The sequence below is a fragment of the Triturus cristatus genome, chromosome 10 (genome assembly GCF_964204655.1).
Source record: "Triturus cristatus chromosome 10, aTriCri1.1, whole genome shotgun sequence".
In the NCBI taxonomy this organism is placed as follows: Eukaryota; Metazoa; Chordata; class Amphibia; order Caudata; family Salamandridae; genus Triturus; species Triturus cristatus.
The window spans coordinates 629,097,374-629,110,486 of record NC_140593.1 but is presented as its reverse complement, the minus strand read 5'-3'; positions in this window follow the sequence as shown (position 1 = coordinate 629,110,486).

Genomic DNA, 13,113 nt, shown 5'->3' with positions numbered 1-13,113 from the left:
TATGTTAAAAGACACTTAGAATACAGTGAAAACACCTACATACACTAGGGAACATTATGCGTTGGGGTCCCACTGTGATTAGCATGACCTCCTCTGTAAGCCCCTAGGATATAATAGGGAAGGGGGATTAAAACTACCTCTTAAAACAGACCACAGGGCGTTTTTGCACACGTTAACTCAGGCCCCGTCCCCTCCCTTCACCACTGTGTAAAGACGCCCTGTGTCCGTTTTTAGTTGGGATATTAAGTTCATTTGAATCCTGAGGGTCCCTAGGGTCCAACTAGCCACACTAGGTACCTCCAGTAAGTGCCACAGAGCTGCGTTGCAGAGAGGTGTAAAAAGTGGCACGGCCTGGACCACCTCTCTGCAATGCAGCTCAGTGGCGCTTACTGGAAGCACTTGGTGGGCTAGTTAGCCCCCAGGGGCCCTCAGTATTGAAGGGAAATTATATCCCCAATTTAAAACGTGCCATAGTGCGTGTTTGCACACGTCACCTCAGGCCCCGTCCCCTCCCTTCACCACTGTGTAAACGCGCCCTGTGGCTGTTCTAAGTTGAGAGATTAAGTCCCCTTGAATCCTAAGGATCCCTAGGGTCAAACTAGACCACTAGGTACTTCCAGTAAGCGCCACAGAGCTGCGTTGCAGAGAGGTGTAAAAAGGGGCTTGGCCTCAGAACACCTGTCTGCAGCGCAGCTCCCTGGCGCATACTCGAGATGCCTGTTGGGCTAGTTGGCCCTCAGGGACCCTCAGTATTGAAGAAGAATTAATTCCCCAACTTACAACTCGCCAGGGGGCGCGTTTGCAGAGTGCTGCAAGAAGGGGGCGTGGCCTCCTGCACGATGCCAGTCTTTTATTTATTTTAATTTTTTAAGAAGGGGGGCTGTGTGGTTCCCCTTCTTATTCTAATTTATTGGCCCTGATGACCCCATCCCCCAGGGCCTGTCTCCTAATTATATTTTTTTGACCCCAATCCCCAGGGCCAGCCACTGTTTTTTATTATTTTAAAAAAATATATATTTATAGACACACCTAGGACATGCTGGACAAACCGTACGCACCTATCACCATGACGATTTGCGTGATATTCATTAAAAGGCGACTATGCATACAATGAATCCACGTGGAATGTATTTACACCACTAGTGAAGCTCTGACATGTCTGATGCCCTACCGTGCCTAATCCCGGTAGACACCCTTGTCGTTTATTTATACAAACATGGGTAGCTATTGACAGGCACATTTAATACACATGCACACCAAGCCATTCAAAGGGGATTCGACCAAAATTCGACCAAAACTATGCAAGAAACCCCCCTCACGGTTAATAAAACACACATCCACTGCCGGATGTGTAATACTTTTTATTTTACTCTCTGGAAAGGGGACGAACATCACTTGTGAGTCACAGCGCGCTCCTGGCAGAGCCCAATGCTGTGTTACACCCACCATTGCCTGCTGAGTGCCACACACCTCTGTGTTGTATTCCACCAGCTAGTGCATATGCTATGACACTCTCTAGCCCATGTGCACTGTAACACCACCCCGTGAATATGTCATGCCACACTTGTCTTCGCACGGGTTATATTGCCCCATCTAACGTGCCTTTCTTGATGCCTATGTTATAACGCACAGTGCTATGCCATACATATTACAATCTGGGATCCATATCTTTGTCACAGTGCATATGCAACGTTACACTCCCCAGCACATATTTTATATTACAACTTTAGAGACTAGTTAGGTTACACAACACTGCCCTGTGCATATTACACTCCAAGGCGCATATCGCATAGCACGCGCTAGTGCCTGTGCTATCTCGCGCTCTCCAATGAATCTGTCATTGCGCACAATGTATTGCATATTATATTTTACGCCCGGTTCATCTTATATCACACTTTTTGGTGCATAGTTTATACCATACACTATATCTAGTTTTCATTTTCAATCGTGCTCTCAGGACTATGTTCTATATAACACTGTGTTCACCTACCCTTTTCACGGGCATTACATTTTGTGATAGGGGGTGGAGGGTCAGGGGGTGTTTATGCCAAGTGAGCCCGGAGTCACAGTCACAAACGTCCTCTTCTTCCTGAATAAAAGTGAGATTATGCTGCATACTTGTTCATATTTTAAGTAGTTCGCACAGACACACGTTTTAAAAACAATAAAGTTCCTAATACCCGCCTTCTCTGAACAGTTAGCTTGCTGCCCCATACCCCTCCTCCCTATCCTCTGTTGTGTGAATCCATGGACTAGCCTCCTCCCTCCTGCCATGCATGGTCTGATGTGCTGCCACTGCCCTCAATTTAGTATGATGTGCCAGTCCACTCCTCCTGCCCTCCATTGCCCAATTATATGCCCCATCATTGACTTCCTGCTTAAACTCTGTACTTAGCTTGCTGCCCCTATTCTCCTCCCCCCTGCCCTCCGATGTCTTTGTGCATGCCCCTGCTCCATCCTTTTTGCCCACCATGTTCCATGGACCTGCCACTCCTATCTATTCTGAGTGTTCTGTTGAGCTGCCACTCCCCTCCCACCTGCCTAGCATTGTCAGATGACTGTAACCTGTCCCTGCCACCTCCACCCTGCCTGTCCACATGCCATGCCCCTATCCTCTTCCTCCTGTCCTACATGGTCCATTGTACTGCCACACCCTTCTGCCCTCCCTGATCTGTTGTGCTGCAACTGCTCCTCCTGCCTGCCCCGTGTGGTCTGTTGTGAGGCCCCTTCCCCTGAACTTTCTTGTCTGTGCACAGGTCCTGACCCTCCCTTCTATCCTCCATCGTCCTTTGTGCATGCCCCTGCACCCTCCTTCTTGCCCATCATAGCCATTGTGCTGCCTCTAACCCTCCCACTTGCCATGCATGGTTTTCTGTGCTGCCATGGCCCCTCCCACCTTCCCTGTGTGGTCAGTTAGCTGCCCCTGACCCCCTCCCACCTTCCCTCCATGGTCTGTGTGTATTCCATCACAGTCTCACTGTTGCTCTTCATGGTGTGTCTTGCTTCTAGTGCCCATCCTGCCTGACCTCCATGGCTATCTTGCTGCTCCTGCACTGCCCCCTGCCCCCAGCCCTCTGTTTACATGTGCAGACCCCTACTCCCTCCCTCCTGGCTTGTCTGTTCCATTGTAATGCCCCTGATCCGTCCCTCCTGCCCTTTATGGTCTGTTATGCTGCAGCTTTCTCTCCTGTCTGTCCATTATGGTCAGCTAGCTACCATTGCCTCTTGCCCCTCTGTTCTCTGTTGTCCATGTGCATGGTCCTGTCCCCTCCCTCTTGCTTTCTATGGATTGTTGTGCTGCACTCCCGTCCCGCATGCCCTGTGTGGTGTATTGTGCTGCTGCGAACCCTGATGCCTGCCCTGCAGGGTCAGTTTGGTGCACCTCTCCATGTCCCTCCTGTCCTCTGTTATCCAAGTCCATGTCCCTACCCCATTTCCTTCCATGATCCAATGTACCATACTTGCGAACATTTTGAACTTGGTAAGAGGGAGATTTTGAAACAAAACTGGGGTATTGATTTTCCCCTTTGAGTTACATTGAAAAAGAGGAGATTGTAGACAGGAGACAGATCAAATAAAGCTCATTTGAGCTTAAAAACATTGGACGTTTCCTGGCTGAATCGGGTCTGTTGGCATGTATGGTTGTAGTACCATTGCCTCTTCCTTCTGCCCACAATGGTCTATTACATTGCCACAGCCTCTCTTGCAAGTCCTGTATTGTTGGTGTGTTGCCCCTGCCCCCCTTTCCACTGCCCTCCATAGTCTGTTGTGCTGCCACGGCCCTTCCTGCCTGCTCAGTGTGGTTAAATTGTTGCACCCTCCTACCTGCCTTCAATTTTCAGAGTCCGTGCCCCTGGCCTCTGCCTCTCAACAGTATCTTAATGAACAACTAGATTGCTAACATTCTATATTTATTACGAAAGTGTGGAACGCCTGACGTCATCTTGATGTAATCAAAACTGTAACACCTAGAGCATTTCCTTTAGAAATTACATATATGAGAGCGTCTTATTGGCATCAAAATTATGGTTAGTGCTCTAAAAGACTAAAATAAGGACATATTTTCTGAGTTTTCAAATAGCGACAAAGCACTTTTAAATTATTTGTTATCTTTATGTTTTTTTATCCAGTTGACCACTTGATTAAATGTTGCACTTAGGGGAGAGGATGTGGTGTTACTTCCAGAACTGCAGACTTTGCAACTGGGGAACCAGGTTGGAGTTTCTGCTTCAGCTCGACATTCTGTGATTCTGGTCAAATCACTTAGTCTCCCCATGTCTACAACCAAAATGAATTTGTTCTTGTGTGATGTAACCAATGCTCATGTAAAGCACTCCAATACCTGACAAGTCTGCACTATATAACACTGCAAAAACACAAAATAATAAGTTTTTTGCACACTTCTGTCATTGGGCTATATTTGGGCTACATCTGGGTGATTTTGGGCTACATTTGGGCTCTTTTGTCTCCGGTGGCCATCTTGGGAGATTTATTTGTTATGAAGTTTCCTAATTTCCTCATGTACTGCAGTCTCCTCAGTAGGAAATGCTTTCAGTTTTTTACTTTGATTCCATCATGAAGGTATTCAGATATGTCACACATTTGCCATAAATTCTGAATGTTAGCACTCTAGTTGCTCATTAGATCACTGTAGTAAAACTACTGTTCACCATGGAAGTCTGCTCCTGGTATTAAAAGTGCATGTTTCAGTCTGCATGTCAGAATTTTTTAATGAAATAGAAGAGGATTTGAGAAGTCACTCAAAATGTGCCCTCATTTTCTTTCTTCAGCATTAATCATAATTTCTATGGCAAAATGAACCCCCTCATTGTGTTCCTTTTTAAATTAAATGTTTTAAGTGTTACCAGTTTATTCCAATCATCATCATAATTCTTTATTTCGGCAATATTTCAGCCATAAAAGATACAAATAAAATAATATATACAGAGAAAACATAAAACATTAAAGCAATAGCTACAGTTTCTAAATCCAGTAAGAACCAGTGGCACTAGCCGCTATTTGAAATTAAAAAACTCCTTTTAATCCACATAGCATGAAGATACTTAGAAAGGGCAAACACAATGTGTCCTGCAGTGTCGGATTTGAAAATTCTTAGTGCATCTGAGCATTTCCGGAAGCCCAGGTTTTTACAAATTGGTACAATCCAGTGCTTCCGAGCTCTACTATAATGAGGGCAAAAGAATAAAATATGGCATTCATTCTCCTTGTCAGCACCACAACCTAGACACTGAATAGGGCTAGACAGTGACCATTTACTAGTAAGGCTCCCTATTGGCAGTGAACCAAACCTCCATTGTATGTAAAGCTTCCTGGCCAAGGCAGGATAAATCACGTTTAAGTAATCTTCAAAGGAATATACGGATTTGATCTCTAAGAATGATTTTACCATGGTGCCATTCTGCGAGTCGTGCAGCCACACACTGCTGCAACGTAATCTATAGCACTCCGTAAGGGATTTCCCTGAAATCTCCCTACAGGCCTTTGCCGGATTATACCACATGTCTGCAAGGCCCATTGCCAGTAGTTCTTGTTTGACATAGGTGAGCCAGAGAATATGCACTGCCTTACTTGAACTCAATATTTCTTGTAATTCGTTTCTATACTGCAAGAGTTCGGGGGTTGTCCATAGCCTCCTCCAGAACCTAAGGGGTTTAATGGATAATTCCTCCTGGATAGGGAGTAAACCGAGATCGAGTTTATTCCACTCAAGATGGCTTCAGGTGTGCCATACGTTTATCATAATTAGGACTGTTAGCGCTCTAGTTGTTCTTTGGAACACTCTGGGAAGCTGCAGTAGAACACAAAGGAATCAACTGACAGTCTCTGCCCTTGTTGGATGTACATGTTTTACTGAGAATATCAGACTTCATTCTCACATGACTGAGAAAGATAATGTTAATTTTACAGAAAATAAGCTCTCAGTTTAGCTTATAGATCACCTTCCAAACCTCTGTGGGAAAAGCATGAGAAAATATTTTTCTCTCAATCACGATATCCCAGGAGAAGGCTTTTTCACATGGTGAAATCACCTTAGAACATACCACAATTCCTAAAATGAGTATGGTACCATCAACAAATGATTTATAATGTAACTAAAGTCTTAAAACCTTCTATTAACTGCAATGCTTTTTAATGAGGTGCTATCATGTATATTGGTCCCAAGATGGCTGCCAACATTTCTTGGATGAAGTGCTGACAGCCAATCAGATCTCAGGATGAGATGTGTGGTTAGGCTCCGCCCACATATATATATGATTTTACTTTTGATTTTCTCAGGAACTACTGAACATATTGACACCAGACCTGCAAAAGGCACATCCCTGACCTGAGGACTACCTCTCTGCCAAATTTCAAGTAATTCTGTTCAGCCGTTCGGGCTGTACCTTGGACTGAAGGTCCCTATGGAAAAATGCAAGGGGAAAACGCGTTTTGGGACCCCCCTTTGTTCTCGGCCCCCGCTTGACTAATCACCCCGAGACTTTCAGGGTAGGAGCGGAGCGGAGCGCCCCACCTATTTTGAAAAATTCGCGAGGATTCGTCAACCGGCGCAAAAATTATTCAAAATAGAATATTCAGATTTCCTATGGAAACACGGTCCTAACTATAACTATCTACTGGCGACCGCCAGTAGATAATATATATATATATATATATCCGGCTCACTTTTCCGTCACGCCCCTTCACTCGCGGTCGGGTGCTTTCTCTGCGGCGACGGACACCGCACTCAGTCAAAGCTCCGGGTACAAAAGCACCAGCACTCACGGGAACAGTTGTCCAATTTTACTTTATTGGACCAGCTTACAGCAAAACGCGTTTCAGCTATCGCCTTCGTCAATTGCTAGAGGCAACAACTTCTCAGTGGCCATAAATACTCTATTTACAAACATAGACAACAACATAGGACTTAATTCAGTCCACATTGGCGGCCATTACTAAACATGCAAACAAACTTCTCTGTTTGCGATACAATTCTGCCCTGGATGGGCCTTTCAAAACATCACACCCTGGATGGGTTTGTTCTGTCATATGTTGAAACACAATTTCAATGAAAATAATAATAATACAGCATAATCTAAATCAATATACAGATACTTCGAATTACAGGTGGACAGCCAACTCCTCCCCACTATTCAGACCAAGTGGCATTTTGGTCTGTACATCAATGATATATCTGGATTCAAGTTTCCTCAATTGTAACTGTCTATCACCCCCTCTAACATTTAGTGGCACATGATCCAGGCAGAAAAAACTTAATAAATCCCTATTACTCTGGTGAAGGGATTCAAAGTGTCTTGCCACTGGATATGACACATCCTTGTTGTGAATGGCCCTCATATGTTCCAAAATGCGTACCTTGGTTGGGTGAATGGTGCTCCCTATGTAGTATAAACCACAGGGGCAAACCAGGCAGTAAACTGTGAAGCTAGTATTGCAATTCATCAGTTTGTTGATCTGTCTGGGAGACTTGAGACCTGGGACTTTGTAATGTGTTGTTTTCTTGCTATTTTTACAGGCCCTGCATTTTAAGCACGGATAAAAACCAGTTATTTTCCCAAAGGGTGGTGTTATCCTCTCTTTATTACAGTGGCTTTGTACTAGGTCATCACGCAGCGTTCTAGCTCTTCTAAATGTCAGTAGTGGTGCCTTAGGTATGTCTTTTCCTAAAACTGAATCCGTTTTTAGGATATACCAATTCCTTCTTAGTATGTTTCTGATAACCTGAGCATCTTCAGAATAATCTATAATTATCCTGAATTTGTTGTCAATCTTACTTGCTGGTCTGGTGATGTGATCCTCACTTTCAATCAAATCAAGTCTAGACTTCATTTCTGCTTTTCTGACAGCTTCATTCAGGATGTCCTGATGATAACCTCTTTGCTTGAACCTATTCATGCTTTCTCTCGCTGCTACTTGATAATCACTATCTAAGGAGCAATTTCGCTTAATCCTAAGGAGTTCACCATAGGGTATACTACTTATGGTCTTCTCAAAATGGCAACTCCGGGCATGCAATACAGAATTCCCCGCGGTCGGTTTTCTATGCAAACGAGTGCACAGTCTACCTTCCATGGGAAACACCACTAAGTCCAAGTAGTTCACACTTTTATTACTGATATCCCCTGTGAACCTAAGGTTAAGGTCATTGTTGTTGAGTACTTCAACATAATCATTTGCCATTTGTTCAGTTACATTAAAAACAATGAACAAATCATCAATGTATCTTGTCCAACAAATGACTCTTTGAGTCCAACATGCATTGGTCTCCGCCCAGGCCACCTGCTCCTCCCACCAGCCCACGAACAAGTTCGCGTAGCTGGGGGCGAAGCAGGTCCCCATCGCGGTACCGCGTATTTGTTTAAACAAGACATCCTGAAACAGAAAAATATTATTGTGCAGGCAGAATCTCACAAATTCAATTATCATTGTATTATGTTCTGCCAAATTAATTGGCCGATCATTCAAGAAGTGTTGAATCGCCTGCATTCCTTGGTCATGGTTGATGCTTGTGTATAGACTAGATATGTCGAGAGTCATCATTACAAAGTCATTTTCCCAGTGTACATTTTGTACTCGTTTCAAAAAATCCTTGGTATCCTTGATGTAGGAGGTGAGTTTGGTGACTGGTTCGGACAAAAAGAAATCTACATACTGAGACATGTGTTCAGTTAAACTTCCCAAAGAGGAAACAATTGGGCGTCCGGGGGGGTTAATAGGGTCTTTATGTAGCTTTGGTAAGTGGTAAAATGTTGGAATTTTCGGATGTCTACATTCCAAAAAGCCATATTCTTCTTTAGATAACATCCCCTTGTGGTACCACCTGTTCAGAAGATTCCTGTAAGATGTTGCACTGCTTTCAAATTCTTTACGTGTAATCTTCATATAACTGGATGTATCATTAAGTTGGTTCAGTGCTTCTTTCTGATAGTAGTCAAAAGTCATCAAAACTACATTACCCCCCTTGTCGGATGGTTTGCAGATAATGGATTTATCATTCTGTAAATCCTTAATCGCCTGTTTTTGTTTCGCGGTAATATTGCCCCTCCTTCTGTTATTCATATTGCTTCCTCTTAATTTGATCAGGTCCTGTGTCACTGCCTCAGTGAATGTATCGATGGAGTCAGCTGGCATCATCGGCACAAATTTAGACGTTGGTTTGAATGGGCTACCTGGATTGATTTGAATAATCTCAGTTTGATCCACACCTTTCTTTGCGATCAGTTGTCTGGGGTCACCCTCATGCTGTAGATCTTCCATGACTGCCAACGTTTCTAGGTCACAAGCTGTAAGATTTTCCAGTTCACTGGTAGATGATATTTCTTTCACTTTTGTAGACTTTTTGCCCTGAAAATATTTTGCAAGTTTCATTTTCCGTGCAAATCGGAACAAATCAATTTTGGTTTGCGTGTATTCGGACCTCCTTGAGGGGCAGAAACTTAATCCATATTGCAAAACTTTCAGTTCCGCCTCCGTTAGTATTCTTGGTGTTAGGTTTACCACTGTAAGAGACTCTGATATTATCGTCTCGCCCCTCTCCTGCTCCGGGTGATCCGAGGCGATGCGGTGCTGCTGCTTGCTCCAGCCGCCCCTCCTTGTTCTGCGTCTGCTTTTTTCCTTTGTGGCATAGGTTTGCCTCTTCCACCTCGGCCCCATGTTTCCCGGATAATGCGAAATTCCTCGTGAAAAGGTGTCGCCACTGCTTCTTCAGCATGTCTCATTTCTCTCTCATCACACTATATATATATATTCACTGAAAAAACCATAGGTTTCAGGGGTGTTATAGTTAGCTGGACATTTCCCTCGTACAAAACCCTAGAAATTCCCCTGTTGTAGTTAGTTCAGCTAACTATAACTCGCGCCCCCGCAATGCACTGCTGATGACGTCACATATTACATCACTGATGAAATGGTCAGTGACATCACTGATGACATCACTGATGACATCTCAAATGACATCACTAATAACGTCATCCAGTGACTGTGTGTTTCTGTAAAGTTTAAATATGTTTTATATATTTATAGTGAAAGGCCTGTGGAAGAATGAGTGGCTGTACAAGTGTGTGAATGGATGATTTTCTAGGTGCGTAACTGACTCTATAAGTGAGTCATTAAATGTATCTTACTGCAGACTAGAGACTAAACTGTGTGAATGTATGTATGTGTCTGTTGGTGTATAAGTGGCTGCATGGTTTTGTGAATAGCTATATGAGTGTCTATATGGGTTATTGATTGGTTGTCTGAGTATCTGTATGGGTGCCTGAGTGTTTGTGTGGGTAGGGTGTGTGTGACTGTGCATAGATGTGTGAGTGGGCGATTCTATGGGTGCATGGTTTTAAGAGTGCATCTGTGATGAACTGTATGGTTGAGTGAGTGTATGTATGGGTGTGTTAGGGATTGAATGTATATCTCTGTGGTACATGTGTGACTAACTACATATGTGAAAGGCAGTATATAAGCGTCTAAGAGTATATAAGTGGGTATATGCGAGAGTGTGTGATTGTGAGAGTGGCTGTATGGATAAGTGTGTGCCTGTATCAAGGATTGTATAAGAGCATAAGAATGTGGTACTATTTTTATGAGTAAGTGAACTCGAGTGTGTATAACTGCATAGGTGAGTAAATGGGAGTGTGATTAATTATTTGCATGACTGACTAGATGTGAGAGTACCTCTATGGATGATTGGTGGTGTGTGAGTGTCTATGTAGGCGTATAAATGCATATGATAGTCTTGTACGGAGTGACAGTAAGTATGAGTGACTGTACAGGTGAGTGAGTGCAGGTGTATGTAGACCTAAGAGTTAATGAGTGGGTATGTACTTATTGGTATTGGAGTATCTTTTGAGTTGGTGTATCAACGGTTAAATTAGGGTGTGAGAAGATGCAGTAATTTATCACATGGATGATGTCATCAGTGATGTCATCAGTGATGTCATTTGAGATGTCATGAGTGATGTCATCAGTGATGTCACTGACCATGTCATGAGTGATGTAATATGTGACGTCATCAGCAGTGCATTGCGGGGGCGCGAGTTATAGTTAGCTGAACTAACTATAACAGGGGAATTTCTAGGGTTTTGTACGAGGGAAATGTCCATCTAACTATAAAACCCCTGAAACCTATGTTTTTTTCAGTGAATTTCTAAGGTTTTTTAAATGCCAATTCCTAAATATAACGCCCCTGAAACCTTTGGTTTTTTCAGTGAATTTCAAAGGTTTTTTAAATGGCAATTCCTAACTATAACGTGCATGAAACCTATGGTTTTTTCAGTGAATTTCAAAGGTTTTTTAAATGCTAATTCCTATCTATAACTTATCTCTGAAGATATCATGTTTAATGATTTTGATTGGATTTGTATATTTTTCAAATTCAGTGTGTCAATTTCATTAATTACATTTTTTTAAAATACTTTTTATCACCATTTTTTAAACTTATTTTTTCAATTAATTTTTTTAAAAATTAAAAAATATTATTTGAACTTAATGGGTTTTTCAAACATATTTTTTTATATTTTTAAAAATATTTCTTTAAGTATATGTTCAAAACTTTATTTTAGATATTTTTTTTCAATGTTTTTGGATCTGCGCACCCTATGCGTACCGTTCTCGATCCCTACGCGATAGCATCCGCGCATGGTATGCGTCAGGTACGTGGTTAGTGCGCGGTTCCAATGCGACCGGTACGTGACTCCAAGCCTATACGCGACACATTCGAGGTACATAACGCGACGTTTACGCGCTTCCGCGATGTGTCATCTGTGTCTATGACGCGGTAGGTGCGCGGATCCCGCGAAGTATTTACCATTTAAAAAAACATATTTATGTATTTCATGTGAATATTAATTGAAGACAAATTCTAAACTAGTCCTAAAAGCAATATATTTTTACATCTAATCCTATAATTTTTTTAAATTTAATTTCGCGGATGCGCGCTTGGTGCGTGCTGCGTAAGCGCAGGGTGCGCGGATCCCATGTGACCTGCAAAAAAAGAGATTTGATTGGTTCATTATACTTCCTCTTCTAACTATTGAAAGACCCCACCCAATTCAATCATTCTTCTTTGACCTTCTTTAGAGGACCATCTCTTTGGAGAGAAGAAGATTTTTTAGACTAAGTTTACACTTAGCTCTAACTTTTTTCAACCAAAAATGGCTTCAGGGCAGCAGGCATCACCTGCATCTCCTCACTCATCTGAGGATGAATATTTGGAGGAGGCACCAACCAAAGAACGTTTTTCTTCAGTGGTGTGGACATTTTTTACTTTTCCCGAGGGGCAGAATAAGACCAATGCCACCTTGGTCACATGCAAAATTTGCAAAAGAGTCCTGTCGTGAGGGGATCCTAACAAGAAATACTCGTGTGGCACGGCAAGTATGATTAAGCACATGAGGACCCTTCATCCAAACAATCTTGCACGAGAAGAGTGCCGACGGATGAGAAACACTCCTTCTCCTGCGCCTTCCACCTGATCGCAGCCGAGCACATCAAGAGTGCATCCATCAGCCCAAACCTTGGACATCCGTCCTCAATTTCAATTTGCACTAAGTGCAATGCGACTTTGTGCTATGGTAAGCAGTCGATCGATCTGATCTGCCGCCGGCAAGAAAGTCACATTTGCTAGGTTTTTTTTGTTGTTTTTTTTATTGTTCCCTGAAGTTCATTGTTTGGTTTCTCCTGTTTTTTTTTTTTCAGAAAAAACAAAAAAATCACAAAATTGTTAGGAAAACCAAAAAAAAAAAAAGAGGAACGAAGAAAAAAAAGTTCTTGTAAGAACTAACATTCCTGGTTTAAAAAAAGAGCTACATTTCTTTGATTGTGTGTGAAAGTTTAGATGAATGTATGTGTAGTATGTAATTGACTGAATGAATGCATTACTAGCATATGGTGAATGTATAAGTGCAGAACTATGAGGAAGTGCTGCAGCATCACACAGTAATCTCTTTAACTACAGTGTGCTGTAGTACTTCCGAAGCACAGGGATGCAACATATGTACATAAATATGTTGCAAATCTATGCTTCTCTCTGCACGGCTGCTTAAACTGCAGCCATGTGGTGACACAGGCACCCTTGCACCATAGTACAAGGATATCTGTGTC